The 16,473-nt window shown below is 39.6% G+C and overlaps 1 protein-coding gene across 1 annotated transcript in view; it reads right to left on the reverse strand.

Annotated features, from left to right (window-relative positions):
* Positions 1-16,473, reverse strand: part of LOC133656416 (disabled homolog 2-interacting protein-like) — a 408,611-nt gene that overhangs the window by 182,960 nt on the left and 209,178 nt on the right. The gene's annotated exons all lie outside the window — the stretch shown is intronic.

Raw genomic sequence — 16,473 nt, forward strand, 5'->3', positions numbered from 1 at the left:
CCACTGTGGACTGGACTCTCACACTATTATGCTAGATCCACTATGGACTGAACTCTCACTATTATGTTAGATCCACTATGGACTGGACTCTCACACTATTATGTTAGATCCACTGTGGACTGGACTCTCACTATTATGTTGGATCCACTATGGACTGGACTCTCACTATTATGTTAGATCCACTGTGGACTGGACTCTCACACTATTATGCTAGATCCACTATGGACTGAACTCTCACTATTATGTTAGATCCACTATGGACTGGACTCTCACACTATTATGTTAGATCCACTGTGGACTGGACTCTCACTATTATGTTGGATCCACTATGGACTGGACTCTCACTATTATGTTAGATCCACTGTGGACTGGACTCTCACACTATTATGTTAGATCCACTATGGACTGGACTCTCACACTATTATGTTAGATCCACTATGGACTGGACTCTCACTCTTATGTTAGATCCACTTTGGACTGGACTCTCACACTATTATGTTAGATCCACTATGGACTGGACTCTCACTATTATGTTAGATCAACTATGGACTGGACTCTCACTATTATGTTAGATCCACTATGGACTGGACTCTCACACTATTATGTTAGATTCACTATGGACTGGACTCTCACACTATTATGTTAGATACACTATGGACTGGACTCTCACTATTATGTTAGATCCACTATGGACTGGACTCTCACTATTATGTTGGATCCACTATGGACTGGACTCTCACACTATTATGTTAGATCCACTATGGACTGGACTCTCACTATTATGTTAGATCCACTATGGACTGGACTCTCACACTATTATGTTAGATCCACTATGGACTGGACCCTCACTATTATGCTAGATCCACTATGGACTGGACTCTCACTATTATGTTAGATCAACTATGGACTGGACTCTCACTATTATGTTAGATCCACTGTGGACTGGACTCTCACACTATTATGCTAGATCCACTATGGACTGAACTCTCACTATTATGTTAGATCCACTATGGACTGGACTCTCACACTATTATGTTAGATCCACTATGGACTGGACTCTCACACTATTATGTTAGATCCACTATGGACTGGACTCTCACACTATTATGTTAGATCCACTATGGACTGGACTCTCACACTATTATGTTAGATACACTATGGACTGGACTCTCACTATTATGTTAGATCCACTATGGACTGGACTCTCACTATTATGTTAGATCCACTATGGACTGGACTATCAATATTATGTTAGATCCACTATGGACTGGACTCTCACTATTATGTTAGATCCACTATGGACTTGACTCTCACACTATTATGTTAGATCCACTATGGACTGGACCCTCACTATTATGCTAGATCCACTATGGACTGGACTCTCACTATTATGTTAGATCAACTATGGACTGGACTCTCACTATTATGTTAGATCCACTGTGGACTGGACTCTCACACTATTATGCTAGATCCACTATGGACTGAACTCTCACTATTATGTTAGATCCACTATGGACTGGACTCTCACACTATTATGTTAGATCCACTGTGGACTGGACTCTCACTATTATGTTGGATCCACTATGGACTGGACTCTCACTATTATGTTAGATCCACTGTGGACTGGACTCTCACACTATTATGTTAGATCCACTATGGACTGGACTCTCACACTATTATGTTAGATCCACTATGGACTGGACTCTCACTCTTATGTTAGATCCACTATGGACTGGACTCTCATACTATTATGTTAGATCCACTGTGGACTGGACTATCACTATTATGTTGGATCCACTATGGACTGGACTCTCACTATTATGTTAGATCCACTGTGGACTGGACTCTCACACTATTATGTTAGATCCACTATGGACTGGACTCTCACACTATTATGTTAGATCCACTATGGACTGGACTCTCACTCTTATGTTAGATCCACTTTGGACTGGACTCTCACACTATTATGTTAGATCCACTATGGACTGGACTCTCACTATTATGCTAGATCCACTATGGACTGGACTCTCACTATTATGTTAGATCAACTATGGACTGGACTCTCACTATTATGTTAGATCCACTATGGACTGGACTCTCACACTATTATGTTAGATTCACTATGGACTGGACTCTCACACTATTATGTTAGATACACTATGGACTGGACTCTCACTATTATGTTAGATCCACTATGGACTGGACTCTCACACTATTATGTTAGATCCACTATGGACTGGACTCTCACTATTATGTTAGATCCACTATGGACTGGACTCTCACACTATTATGTTAGATCCACTATGGACTGGACTCTCACTATTATGTTAGATCCACTATGGACTGGACTCTCACTATTATGTTAGATCCACTATGGACTGGACTCTCACACTATTATGTTAGATCCACTATGGACTGGACTATCAATATTATGTTAGATCCACTATGGACTGGACTCTCACTATTATGTTAGATCCACTATGGACTTGACTCTCACACTATTATGTTAGATCCACTATGGACTGGACTCTCACTATTATGTTAGATCCACTATGGACTTGACTCTCACTATTATGCTAGATCCACTATGGACTGGACTCTCACTATTATGTTAGATCAACTATGGACTGGACTCTCACTATTATGTTAGATCCACTATGGACTGGACTCTCACACTATTATGTTAGATCCACTATGGACTGGACTCTCACACTATTATGTTAGATCCACTATGGACTGGACTCTCACTCTTATGTTAGATCCACTTTGGACTGGACTCTCACACTATTATGTTAGATCCACTATGGACTGGACTCTCACTATTATGCTAGATCCACTATGGACTGGACTCTCACTATTATGTTAGATCAACTATGGACTGGACTCTCACTATTATGTTAGATCCACTATGGACTGGACTCTCACACTATTATGTTAGATTCACTATGGACTGGACTCTCACACTATTATGTTAGATACACTATGGACTGGACTCTCACTATTATGTTAGATCCACTATGGACTGGACTCTCACACTATTATGTTAGATCCACTATGGACTGGACTCTCACTATTATGTTAGATCCACTATGGACTGGACTCTCACACTATTATGTTAGATCCACTATGGACTGGACTCTCACTATTATGTTAGATCCACTATGGACTGGACTCTCACTATTATGTTAGATCCACTATGGACTGGACTCTCACACTATTATGTTAGATCCACTATGGACTGGACTATCAATATTATGTTAGATCCACTATGGACTGGACTCTCACTATTATGTTAGATCCACTATGGACTTGACTCTCACACTATTATGTTAGATCCACTATGGACTGGACTCTCACTATTATGTTAGATCCACTATGGACTTGACTCTCACTATTATGCTAGATCCACTATGGACTGGACTCTCACTATTATGTTAGATCAACTATGGACTGGACTCTCACTATTATGTTAGATCCACTATGGACTGGACTCTCACACTATTATGTTAGATCCACTATGGACTGGACTCTCACACTATTATGTTAGATCCACTATGGACTGGACTCTCACACTATTATGTTAGATACACTATGGACTGGACTCTCACTATTATGTTAGATCCACTATGGACTGGACTTTCACTATTATGTTAGATCCACTATGGACTGGACTATCAATATTATGTTAGATCCACTATGGACTGGACTCTCACTATTATGTTAGATCCACTATGGACTTGACTCTCACACTATTATGTTAGATCCACTATGGACTGGACTCTCACACTATTATGTTAGATCCACTATGGACTGGACTCTCACACTATTATGTTAGATACACTATGGACTGGACTCTCACTATTATGTTAGATCCACTATGGACTGGACTTTCACTATTATGTTAGATCCACTATGGACTGGACTATCAATATTATGTTAGATCCACTATGGACTGGACTCTCACTATTATGTTAGATCCACTATGGACTTGACTCTCACACTATTATGTTAGATCCACTATGGACTGGACTCTCACACTATTATGTTAGATCCACTATGGACTGGACCCTCACTATTATGCTAGATCCACTATGGACTGGACTCTCACTATTATGTTAGATCAACTATGGACTGGACTCTCACTATTATGTTAGATCCACTGTGGACTGGACTCTCACACTATTATGTTAGATCCACTATGGACTGGACTCTCACACTATTATGTTAGATCCACTATGGACTGGACTCTCACACTATTATGTTAGATCCACTATGGACTGGACTCTCACACTATTATGTTAGATACACTATGGACTGGACTCTCATTATTATGTTAGATCCACTATGGACTGGACTTTCACTATTATGTTAGATCCACTATGGACTGGACTATCAATATTATGTTAGATCCACTATGGACTGGACTCTCACTATTATGTTAGATCCACTATGGACTTGACTCTCACACTATTATGTTAGATCCACTATGGACTGGACTCTCACACTATTATGTTAGATCCACTATGGACTGGACTCTCACACTATTATGTTAGATACACTATGGACTGGACTCTCACTATTATGTTAGATCCACTATGGACTGGACTTTCACTATTATGTTAGATCCACTATGGACTGGACTATCAATATTATGTTAGATCCACTATGGACTGGACTCTCACTATTATGTTAGATCCACTATGGACTTGACTCTCACACTATTATGTTAGATCCACTATGGACTGGACTCTCACACTATTATGTTAGATCCACTATGGACTGGACCCTCACTATTATGCTAGATCCACTATGGACTGGACTCTCACTATTATGTTAGATCAACTATGGACTGGACTCTCACTATTATGTTATATCCACTGTGGACTGGACTCTCACACTATTATGTTAGATCCACTATGGACTGGACTCTCACACTATTATGTTAGATCCACTATGGACTGGACTCTCACACTATTATGTTAGATCCACTATGGACTGGACTCTCACACTATTATGTTAGATACACTATGGACTGGACTCTCACTATTATGTTAGATCCACTATGGACTGGACTTTCACTATTATGTTAGATCCACTATGGACTGGACTATCAATATTATGTTAGATCCACTATGGACTGGACTCTCACTATTATGTTAGATCCACTATGGACTTGACTCTCACACTATTATGTTAGATCCACTATGGACTGGACTCTCACACTATTATGTTAGATCCACTATGGACTGGACCCTCACTATTATGCTAGATCCACTATGGACTGGACTCTCACTATTATGTTAGATCAACTATGGACTGGACTCTCACTATTATGTTAGATCCACTGTGGACTGGACTCTCACACTATTATGCTAGATCCACTATGGACTGAACTCTCACTATTATGTTAGATCCACTATGGACTGGACTCTCACACTATTATGTTAGATCCACTGTGGACTGGACTCTCACTATTATGTTGGATCCACTATGGACTGGACTCTCACTATTATGTTAGATCCACTGTGGACTGGACTCTCACACTATTATGCTAGATCCACTATGGACTGAACTCTCACTATTATGTTAGATCCACTATGGACTGGACTCTCACACTATTATGTTAGATCCACTGTGGACTGGACTCTCACTATTATGTTGGATCCACTATGGACTGGACTCTCACTATTATGTTAGATCCACTGTGGACTGGACTCTCACACTATTATGTTAGATCCACTATGGACTGGACTCTCACACTATTATGTTAGATCCACTATGGACTGGACTCTCACTCTTATGTTAGATCCACTTTGGACTGGACTCTCACACTATTATGTTAGATCCACTATGGACTGGACTCTCACTATTATGTTAGATCAACTATGGACTGGACTCTCACTATTATGTTAGATCCACTATGGACTGGACTCTCACACTATTATGTTAGATTCACTATGGACTGGACTCTCACACTATTATGTTAGATACACTATGGACTGGACTCTCACTATTATGTTAGATCCACTATGGACTGGACTCTCACTATTATGTTGGATCCACTATGGACTGGACTCTCACACTATTATGTTAGATCCACTATGGACTGGACTCTCACTATTATGTTAGATCCACTATGGACTGGACTCTCACACTATTATGTTAGATCCACTATGGACTGGACCCTCACTATTATGCTAGATCCACTATGGACTGGACTCTCACTATTATGTTAGATCAACTATGGACTGGACTCTCACTATTATGTTAGATCCACTGTGGACTGGACTCTCACACTATTATGCTAGATCCACTATGGACTGAACTCTCACTATTATGTTAGATCCACTATGGACTGGACTCTCACACTATTATGTTAGATCCACTATGGACTGGACTCTCACACTATTATGTTAGATCCACTATGGACTGGACTGTCACACTATTATGTTAGATCCACTATGGACTGGACTCTCACACTATTATGTTAGATACACTATGGACTGGACTCTCACTATTATGTTAGATCCACTATGGACTGGACTCTCACTATTATGTTAGATCCACTATGGACTGGACTATCAATATTATGTTAGATCCACTATGGACTGGACTCTCACTATTATGTTAGATCCACTATGGACTTGACTCTCACACTATTATGTTAGATCCACTATGGACTGGACCCTCACTATTATGCTAGATCCACTATGGACTGGACTCTCACTATTATGTTAGATCAACTATGGACTGGACTCTCACTATTATGTTAGATCCACTGTGGACTGGACTCTCACACTATTATGCTAGATCCACTATGGACTGAACTCTCACTATTATGTTAGATCCACTATGGACTGGACTCTCACACTATTATGTTAGATCCACTGTGGACTGGACTCTCACTATTATGTTGGATCCACTATGGACTGGACTCTCACTATTATGTTAGATCCACTGTGGACTGGACTCTCACACTATTATGTTAGATCCACTATGGACTGGACTCTCACACTATTATGTTAGATCCACTATGGACTGGACTCTCACTCTTATGTTAGATCCACTATGGACTGGACTCTCATACTATTATGTTAGATCCACTGTGGACTGGACTATCACTATTATGTTGGATCCACTATGGACTGGACTCTCACTATTATGTTAGATCCACTGTGGACTGGACTCTCACACTATTATGTTAGATCCACTATGGACTGGACTCTCACACTATTATGTTAGATCCACTATGGACTGGACTCTCACTCTTATGTTAGATCCACTTTGGACTGGACTCTCACACTATTATGTTAGATCCACTATGGACTAGACTCTCACTATTATGCTAGATCCACTATGGACTGGACTCTCACTATTATGTTAGATCAACTATGGACTGGACTCTCACTATTATGTTAGATCCACTATGGACTGGACTCTCACACTATTATGTTAGATTCACTATGGACTGGACTCTCACACTATTATGTTAGATACACTATGGACTGGACTCTCACTATTATGTTAGATCCACTATGGACTGGACTCTCACACTATTATGTTAGATCCACTATGGACTGGACTCTCACTATTATGTTAGATCCACTATGGACTGGACTCTCACACTATTATGTTAGATACACTATGGACTGGACTCTCACTATTATGTTAGATCCACTATGGACTGGACTCTCACACTATTATGTTAGATCCACTATGGACTGGACTCTCACTATTATGTTAGATCCACTATGGACTGGACTCTCACTATTATGTTAGATCCACTATGGACTGGACTCTCACACTATTATGTTAGATCCACTATGGACTGGACTATCAATATTATGTTAGATCCACTATGGACTGGACTCTCACTATTATGTTAGATCCACTATGGACTTGACTCTCACACTATTATGTTAGATCCACTATGGACTGGACTCTCACTATTATGTTAGATCCACTATGGACTTGACTCTCACTATTATGCTAGATCCACTATGGACTGGACTCTCACTATTATGTTAGATCAACTATGGACTGGACTCTCACTATTATGTTAGATCCACTATGGACTGGACTCTCACACTATTATGTTAGATCCACTATGGACTGGACTCTCACACTATTATGTTAGATCCACTATGGACTGGACTCTCACACTATTATGTTAGATACACTATGGACTGGACTCTCACTATTATGTTAGATCCACTATGGACTGGACTTTCACTATTATGTTAGATCCACTATGGACTGGACTATCAATATTATGTTAGATCCACTATGGACTGGACTCTCACTATTATGTTAGATCCACTATGGACTTGACTCTCACACTATTATGTTAGATCCACTATGGACTGGACTCTCACACTATTATGTTAGATCCACTATGGACTGGACTCTCACACTATTATGTTAGATACACTATGGACTGGACTCTCACTATTATGTTAGATCCACTATGGACTGGACTTTCACTATTATGTTAGATCCACTATGGACTGGACTATCAATATTATGTTAGATCCACTATGGACTGGACTCTCACTATTATGTTAGATCCACTATGGACTTGACTCTCACACTATTATGTTAGATCCACTATGGACTGGACTCTCACACTATTATGTTAGATCCACTATGGACTGGACCCTCACTATTATGCTAGATCCACTATGGACTGGACTCTCACTATTATGTTAGATCAACTATGGACTGGACTCTCACTATTATGTTAGATCCACTGTGGACTGGACTCTCACACTATTATGTTAGATCCACTATGGACTGGACTCTCACACTATTATGTTAGATCCACTATGGACTGGACTCTCACACTATTATGTTAGATCCACTATGGACTGGACTCTCACACTATTATGTTAGATACACTATGGACTGGACTCTCACTATTATGTTAGATCCACTATGGACTGGACTTTCACTATTATGTTAGATCCACTATGGACTGGACTATCAATATTATGTTAGATCCACTATGGACTGGACTCTCACTATTATGTTAGATCCACTATGGACTTGACTCTCACACTATTATGTTAGATCCACTATGGACTGGACTCTCACACTATTATGTTAGATCCACTATGGACTGGACTCTCACACTATTATGTTAGATACACTATGGACTGGACTCTCACTATTATGTTAGATCCACTATGGACTGGACTTTCACTATTATGTTAGATCCACTATGGACTGGACTATCAATATTATGTTAGATCCACTATGGACTGGACTCTCACTATTATGTTAGATCCACTATGGACTTGACTCTCACACTATTATGTTAGATCCACTATGGACTGGACTCTCACACTATTATGTTAGATCCACTATGGACTGGACCCTCACTATTATGCTAGATCCACTATGGACTGGACTCTCACTATTATGTTAGATCAACTATGGACTGGACTCTCACTATTATGTTAGATCCACTGTGGACTGGACTCTCACACTATTATGTTAGATCCACTATGGACTGGACTCTCACACTATTATGTTAGATCCACTATGGACTGGACTCTCACACTATTATGTTAGATCCACTATGGACTGGACTCTCACACTATTATGTTAGATACACTATGGACTGGACTCTCACTATTATGTTAGATCCACTATGGACTGGACTTTCACTATTATGTTAGATCCACTATGGACTGGACTATCAATATTATGTTAGATCCACTATGGACTGGACTCTCACTATTATGTTAGATCCACTATGGACTTGACTCTCACACTATTATGTTAGATCCACTATGGACTGGACTCTCACACTATTATGTTAGATCCACTATGGACTGGACCCTCACTATTATGCTAGATCCACTATGGACTGGACTCTCACTATTATGTTAGATCAACTATGGACTGGACTCTCACTATTATGTTAGATCCACTGTGGACTGGACTCTCACACTATTATGCTAGATCCACTATGGACTGAACTCTCACTATTATGTTAGATCCACTATGGACTGGACTCTCACACTATTATGTTAGATCCACTGTGGACTGGACTCTCACTATTATGTTGGATCCACTATGGACTGGACTCTCACTATTATGTTAGATCCACTGTGGACTGGACTCTCACACTATTATGCTAGATCCACTATGGACTGAACTCTCACTATTATGTTAGATCCACTATGGACTGGACTCTCACACTATTATGTTAGATCCACTGTGGACTGGACTCTCACTATTATGTTGGATCCACTATGGACTGGACTCTCACTATTATGTTAGATCCACTATGGACTGGACTCTCACTATTATGTTGGATCCACTATGGACTGGACTCTCACACTATTATGTTAGATCCACTATGGACTGGACTCTCACTATTATGTTAGATCCACTATGGACTGGACTCTCACACTATTATGTTAGATCCACTATGGACTGGACCCTCACTATTATGCTAGATCCACTATGGACTGGACTCTCACTATTATGTTAGATCAACTATGGACTGGACTCTCACTATTATGTTAGATCCACTGTGGACTGGACTCTCACACTATTATGCTAGATCCACTATGGACTGAACTCTCACTATTATGTTAGATCCACTATGGACTGGACTCTCACACTATTATGTTAGATCCACTATGGACTGGACTCTCACACTATTATGTTAGATCCACTATGGACTGGACTCTCACACTATTATGTTAGATCCACTATGGACTGGACTCTCACACTATTATGTTAGATACACTATGGACTGGACTCTCACTATTATGTTAGATCCACTATGGACTGGACTCTCACTATTATGTTAGATCCACTATGGACTGGACTATCAATATTATGTTAGATCCACTATGGACTGGACTCTCACTATTATGTTAGATCCACTATGGACTTGACTCTCACACTATTATGTTAGATCCACTATGGACTGGACCCTCACTATTATGCTAGATCCACTATGGACTGGACTCTCACTATTATGTTAGATCAACTATGGACTGGACTCTCACTATTATGTTAGATCCACTGTGGACTGGACTCTCACACTATTATGCTAGATCCACTATGGACTGAACTCTCACTATTATGTTAGATCCACTATGGACTGGACCTCACACTATTATGTTAGATCCACTGTGGACTGGACTCTCACTATTATGTTGGATCCACTATGGACTGGACTCTCACTATTATGTTAGATCCACTGTGGACTGGACTCTCACACTATTATGTTAGATCCACTATGGACTGGACTCTCACACTATTATGTTAGATCCACTATGGACTGGACTCTCACTCTTATGTTAGATCCACTATGGACTGGACTCTCACACTATTATGTTAGATCCACTGTGGACTGGACTCTCACTATTATGTTGGATCCACTATGGACTGGACTCTCACTATTATGTTAGATCCACTGTGGACTGGACTCTCACACTATTATGTTAGATCCACTATGGACTGGACTCTCACACTAGTATGTTAGATCCACTATGGACTGGACTCTCACTCTTATGTTAGATCCACTTTGGACTGGACTCTCACACTATTATGTTAGATCCACTATGGACTGGACTCTCACTATTATGCTAGATCCACTATGGACTGGACTCTCACTATTATGTTAGATCAACTATGGACTGGACTCTCACTATTATGTTAGATCCACTATGGACTGGACTCTCACACTATTATGTTAGATTCACTATGGACTGGACTCTCACACTATTATGTTAGATACACTATGGACTGGACTCTCACTATTATGTTAGATCCACTATGGACTGGACTCTCACACTATTATGTTAGATCCACTATGGACTGGACTCTCACTATTATGTTAGATCCACTATGGACTGGACTCTCACACTATTATGTTAGATACACTATGGACTGGACTCTCACTATTATGTTAGATCCACTATGGACTGGACTCTCACACTATTATGTTAGATCCACTATGGACTGGACTCTCACTATTATGTTAGATCCACTATGGATTGGACTCTCACTATTATGTTAGATCCACTATGGACTGGACTCTCACACTATTATGTTAGATCCACTATGGACTGGACTATCAATATTATGTTAGATCCACTATGGACTGGACTCTCACTATTATGTTAGATCCACTATGGACTTGACTCTCACACTATTATGTTAGATCCACTATGGACTGGACTCTCACTATTATGTTAGATCCACTATGGACTTGACTCTCACTATTATGCTAGATCCACTATGGACTGGACTCTCACTATTATGTTAGATCCACTACGGACTGGACTCTTACTATTATGTTAGATCCACTATGGACTGGTCTATGGACTTTCATTATTATGTTAGATCAACATAGTGGATCTAACATAATAGTGTTAGAGTCCAGTCCATAGTGGGGCCAGCAGGAGACCATCCCGACTGTTAAAGTAAAGTACCAATGATAGTCACACACACACACGCACACACACTAGGTGTGGCGAAATTATTCTCTGCATTTGACCCATCACCCTTGATCACCCCCCTGGGAGGTGAGGGGAGCAGTGAGCAGCAGCAGTGAGCAGCAGCAGTGAGCAGCAGCAGTGAGCAGCAGCAGTGAGCAGCAGTGGCAGCGCCCGGGAATCATTTTTGGTGATTTAACCCCCGATTCCAACCCCTGATGCTGAGTGCCAAGCAGGGAGGTAATGGGTCCCATTTTTATAGTCTTTGGTATGACTCGGCCGGGGTTTGAACTCACAACCTACCGATCTCAGGGCGGACACTCTAACCACTGAGCAGGTATTTATCATGCTATGTTAATTTCGACACGCCGGGGCTTTAAACGTGTTGAGAGTCCTGACTCGCGACACCAAAGTTTATTCTCTCAGGGGTTTCACCTCCGAGCCGCCTTGCTCATTTTTTATTTATGGGACCGCTAATTGCTAATTAGCTTCAGAGTGATGAGTCATCAAGGGATTTTTTTGCTTGGTTAACTTCATAGCTTCATTGTTTATGTACAAAATTAAAGGCGGCGTACAGCGCATATTGCTTTGGGATGAGAGCGTTGTGTGTGTGTGTGTGTGTGTGTGTGTGTGTGTGTGTGTGTGTGTGTGTGTGTGTGTGTGTGTGTGTGTGTGTGTGTGTGTGTGTGTGTGTGTGTGTGTGTTCTTGCAATGCTTACTTAATGGGGACATCGCTCTGTTTACACCAGGGGTCGGCAACCCAAAATGTTGAAAGAGCCATATTGGACCAAAAATACAAAAACAAATCTGTCTGGAGCCTCAAAAAATTAAAAGCCATATTACATACAGATAGTGTGTCATGAGATATAAATTGAATTAAGAGGACTTAAAGGAAACTAAATGAGCTCAAATATACCTCCAAATGAGGCATAATGATGCAATATGTACATATAGCTAGCCTAAATAGCATGTTAGCGTGGATTAGCTCGCAGTCATGCAGTGACCAAATATGTCTGATTAGCACTCCACACAAGTCAATAACATCAACACAACTCACCTTTCATGCACAACCTTAAAAGTTTGGTGGACAAAATGAGACAGGAAAAGAAGTGGCATAAAACACGTCCTCGAAAGTCGGAGAAAGTTATACATGTAAAGCAGGGGTGTCCAAAGTGCGGCCCGAGGGCCATTTGCGGCCCGCAAGCTAATTGTTTACCGGCCCGCCACACATTCTGGAAATGTTAGTGCAAAAATAAAAAAGAACATTAAAAAAAGTGGAATGAGGTGATATCTAACGAGAAAAAGTTGCAATGTTGACACAAAAGCTGCCATGCAGGCTGTTTTTGTTTCTTTTGTCTTTCTATATTTTTCTTTTTTTGCCATTGCTCAAAAAAAAAAATAATGACACAAAATCCATGTTGTAATGAATTATTTTCAAAGCTCCAATTACTTCAAATATTTCACTTTAAAATGTTTTATGTGGTAAATATTGCATATATTGTGTAGTTGACTTATAAAAACATCAAAGTTTTATTTGACAAAAGCGCATAAAACAAACAAAATAATTGTTCCAGCATAAAATGGACAGATATATCTGAAGTTGATCTCGTAACTTAAGTGTTGAAAATAAAAGAAAACCTAATAAAAATGTATCACTTTATGAGTGGGGCACCTTTTGGATCCCAAATATATTTAGTGGTATTTTATTTATTTTTTCACTGTGATGACTCAAAAATATGAAATAATTAAAATCAATTGTGTCCTGCATTATTTATATTTTAGGGCTCTAATTACTAAATACTGCATATTTCAGTTTTACTATAAATAAAACAAAGTTGTTTTTGACAGAAAAGCCATAAAACCTTTTTTTTGTATTACTTTATATCAACTTGAAGTTGATATAGAGATTTACTGTAAGCGTTATATAAAAAATATTAATAACAATTTGGCTTATTTTGACCCTTTATGGTCCCCGGGACCTCTAAAGGTAAAATAAATGACAAAATCCATATATTTTGTTATGGTTTGAAAATGAAAAATATCAAAATGGCCCCCAAATGCTTTAATTTTTCCGTGTGCGGCCCTCAGTGGGAAAAGTTTGGACACCCCTGATGTAAACAAACTACGGTGAGTTCAAGGACCGCCAAAATTAGTAGGACAAAACGGCGCTCGCCAAATACTCGAATCAGTGACGCATGTTTAATATAAACAGTGTGCTTTGTAACAATTAGGGGGGTTTGTGTCATGTTTTTCCTCCTACAGAAACCATATTAAAACAAAAAAATAGATTTTTTTCCCCTCATCTTTTTACATTTTTCATAACATGGATGAGTTTCTCTGCATCTTGAATGGTGAGAAATGGTCGAAGTTTGGCAAGCGTTCTGAGATGGAAGTAGGAGCTTGTACAGACTTGTTCCAAGGTGAAATTTGGATCAAATATGACACATAAGTACAGTAATGTTGCAATTTTCAATGCCAACAGAGAAATAGATGTAAAAAACTGTGTGAGTAAAGTAAGGCTCCACTTTTCCAAAAATGTGCTGGCTTGATACTAATTGGTTTTGCTATTGACATGCATTAGTTATTTTACATGGTGTGTGAATGTTGTCTGTCTGTCCGTGTTAGCCCTGTGATGAGGTGGCGACTTGTCCAGGGTGTACCCCGCCTTCCGCCGGAATGCAGCTGAGATAGGCTTCAGCAACCCCCGTGACCCCGAAAGGGACAAGCGGTAGAAGATGGATGGATGGATGGATGGATACATTTTTGAAAAAGCTCCAGAGAGCCACTAGGGCGGCGCTGAAGAGCCACATGCGGCTCTAGAGCCGCGGGTTGCCGACCCCTGGTTTACACAGTCACCTTTAGGGGACCTCTGACGGTATGGGGACAAAAACAGGTCCCCTAAAGCAGTGGTCCCCAACCTTTTTGTAGCTGCGGAGCCGTCATCGCTTGAAAATGTGTCCCACGGACCGGGGGGGAGAGGGGGGGGTTGGCGGTGGTGGGGGGTGGTATTTTTTTTTTGTCATAAAAAATACAATCATGTGTGCTTACGGACTGTATCCCTTGCAGACTGTATTGATATATAATGTAGGAACCAGAATATTAATAACAGAAAGAAACAACCCTTTTGTGTGAATGAGTGTAAATGGGGGAGGGAATTTTTTTTGGGTTAGTGCACTAATTGTAAGTGTATCTTGTTTTTTATGTTGATTTAATAAACAATAAAAAGAAGTATAAGTACATGGTATTCCAGAGGTACAGAGATGAAGAAGGGCTTTGATATTGGGTTGTTTGTGTTACAGAAGAGTGTGGGGCTGCCCATTGAGGCAGTGGTGTTGTTGTGGTGGCATCATACCATTTCCATGATCACTAGTGGTAATGATGTGGCTATGTATGTGTGTAGTGTGCATATGTATGTATATATCTATGATGTATGTACAGTATATACAAGTTCTTTGAGTTTGTACATTGAGTGAACAGGTAGTTCTAGCTCAGAGTAATTTATGATTTAAAGAAAAGGGGTGGGATTAAATAAGTGTAAACTTCTTCTCACTCCTTTTCAAATATGTAAAAAAAAAAGAAGGAAAAAAAAGAAAAGAAAAAGAAAGTCCAATGCTCATTTGTTTTTGTTTTTTATTCTCCATTGTTTTTCATTTTGTTATAATGGCTGTTAAGGCTATAGCACTGTATTGGATCAGGCTTTCTCTTGTTTTTATGCATATTTGAAATAAAAATATATCTATCAATCTATCAATCAATCAAATAAAAAACAATGTTTATTTATTTATTTATTATTTATTTATTTTAAGCTTTGGCCCATAAAACATGTTTACTTTGAGTGTGAGACATTTGCACAGCAGAGGACAGCTGTAGTGCTGTATTCTGAGGATCATGTCATATTTAATAAGAACTTTTTTTTATGTATTTTTATTTTTTATAAATGGTCCTCAGTAGTCATGTACAAATTTGTGTGAATTATGCAAAATTATTTAAATTTGGTCCCCATGAACCATAT

Source organism: Entelurus aequoreus, linkage group LG08, assembly GCF_033978785.1.
Source record: "Entelurus aequoreus isolate RoL-2023_Sb linkage group LG08, RoL_Eaeq_v1.1, whole genome shotgun sequence".
In the NCBI taxonomy this organism is placed as follows: domain Eukaryota; kingdom Metazoa; phylum Chordata; class Actinopteri; order Syngnathiformes; family Syngnathidae; genus Entelurus; species Entelurus aequoreus.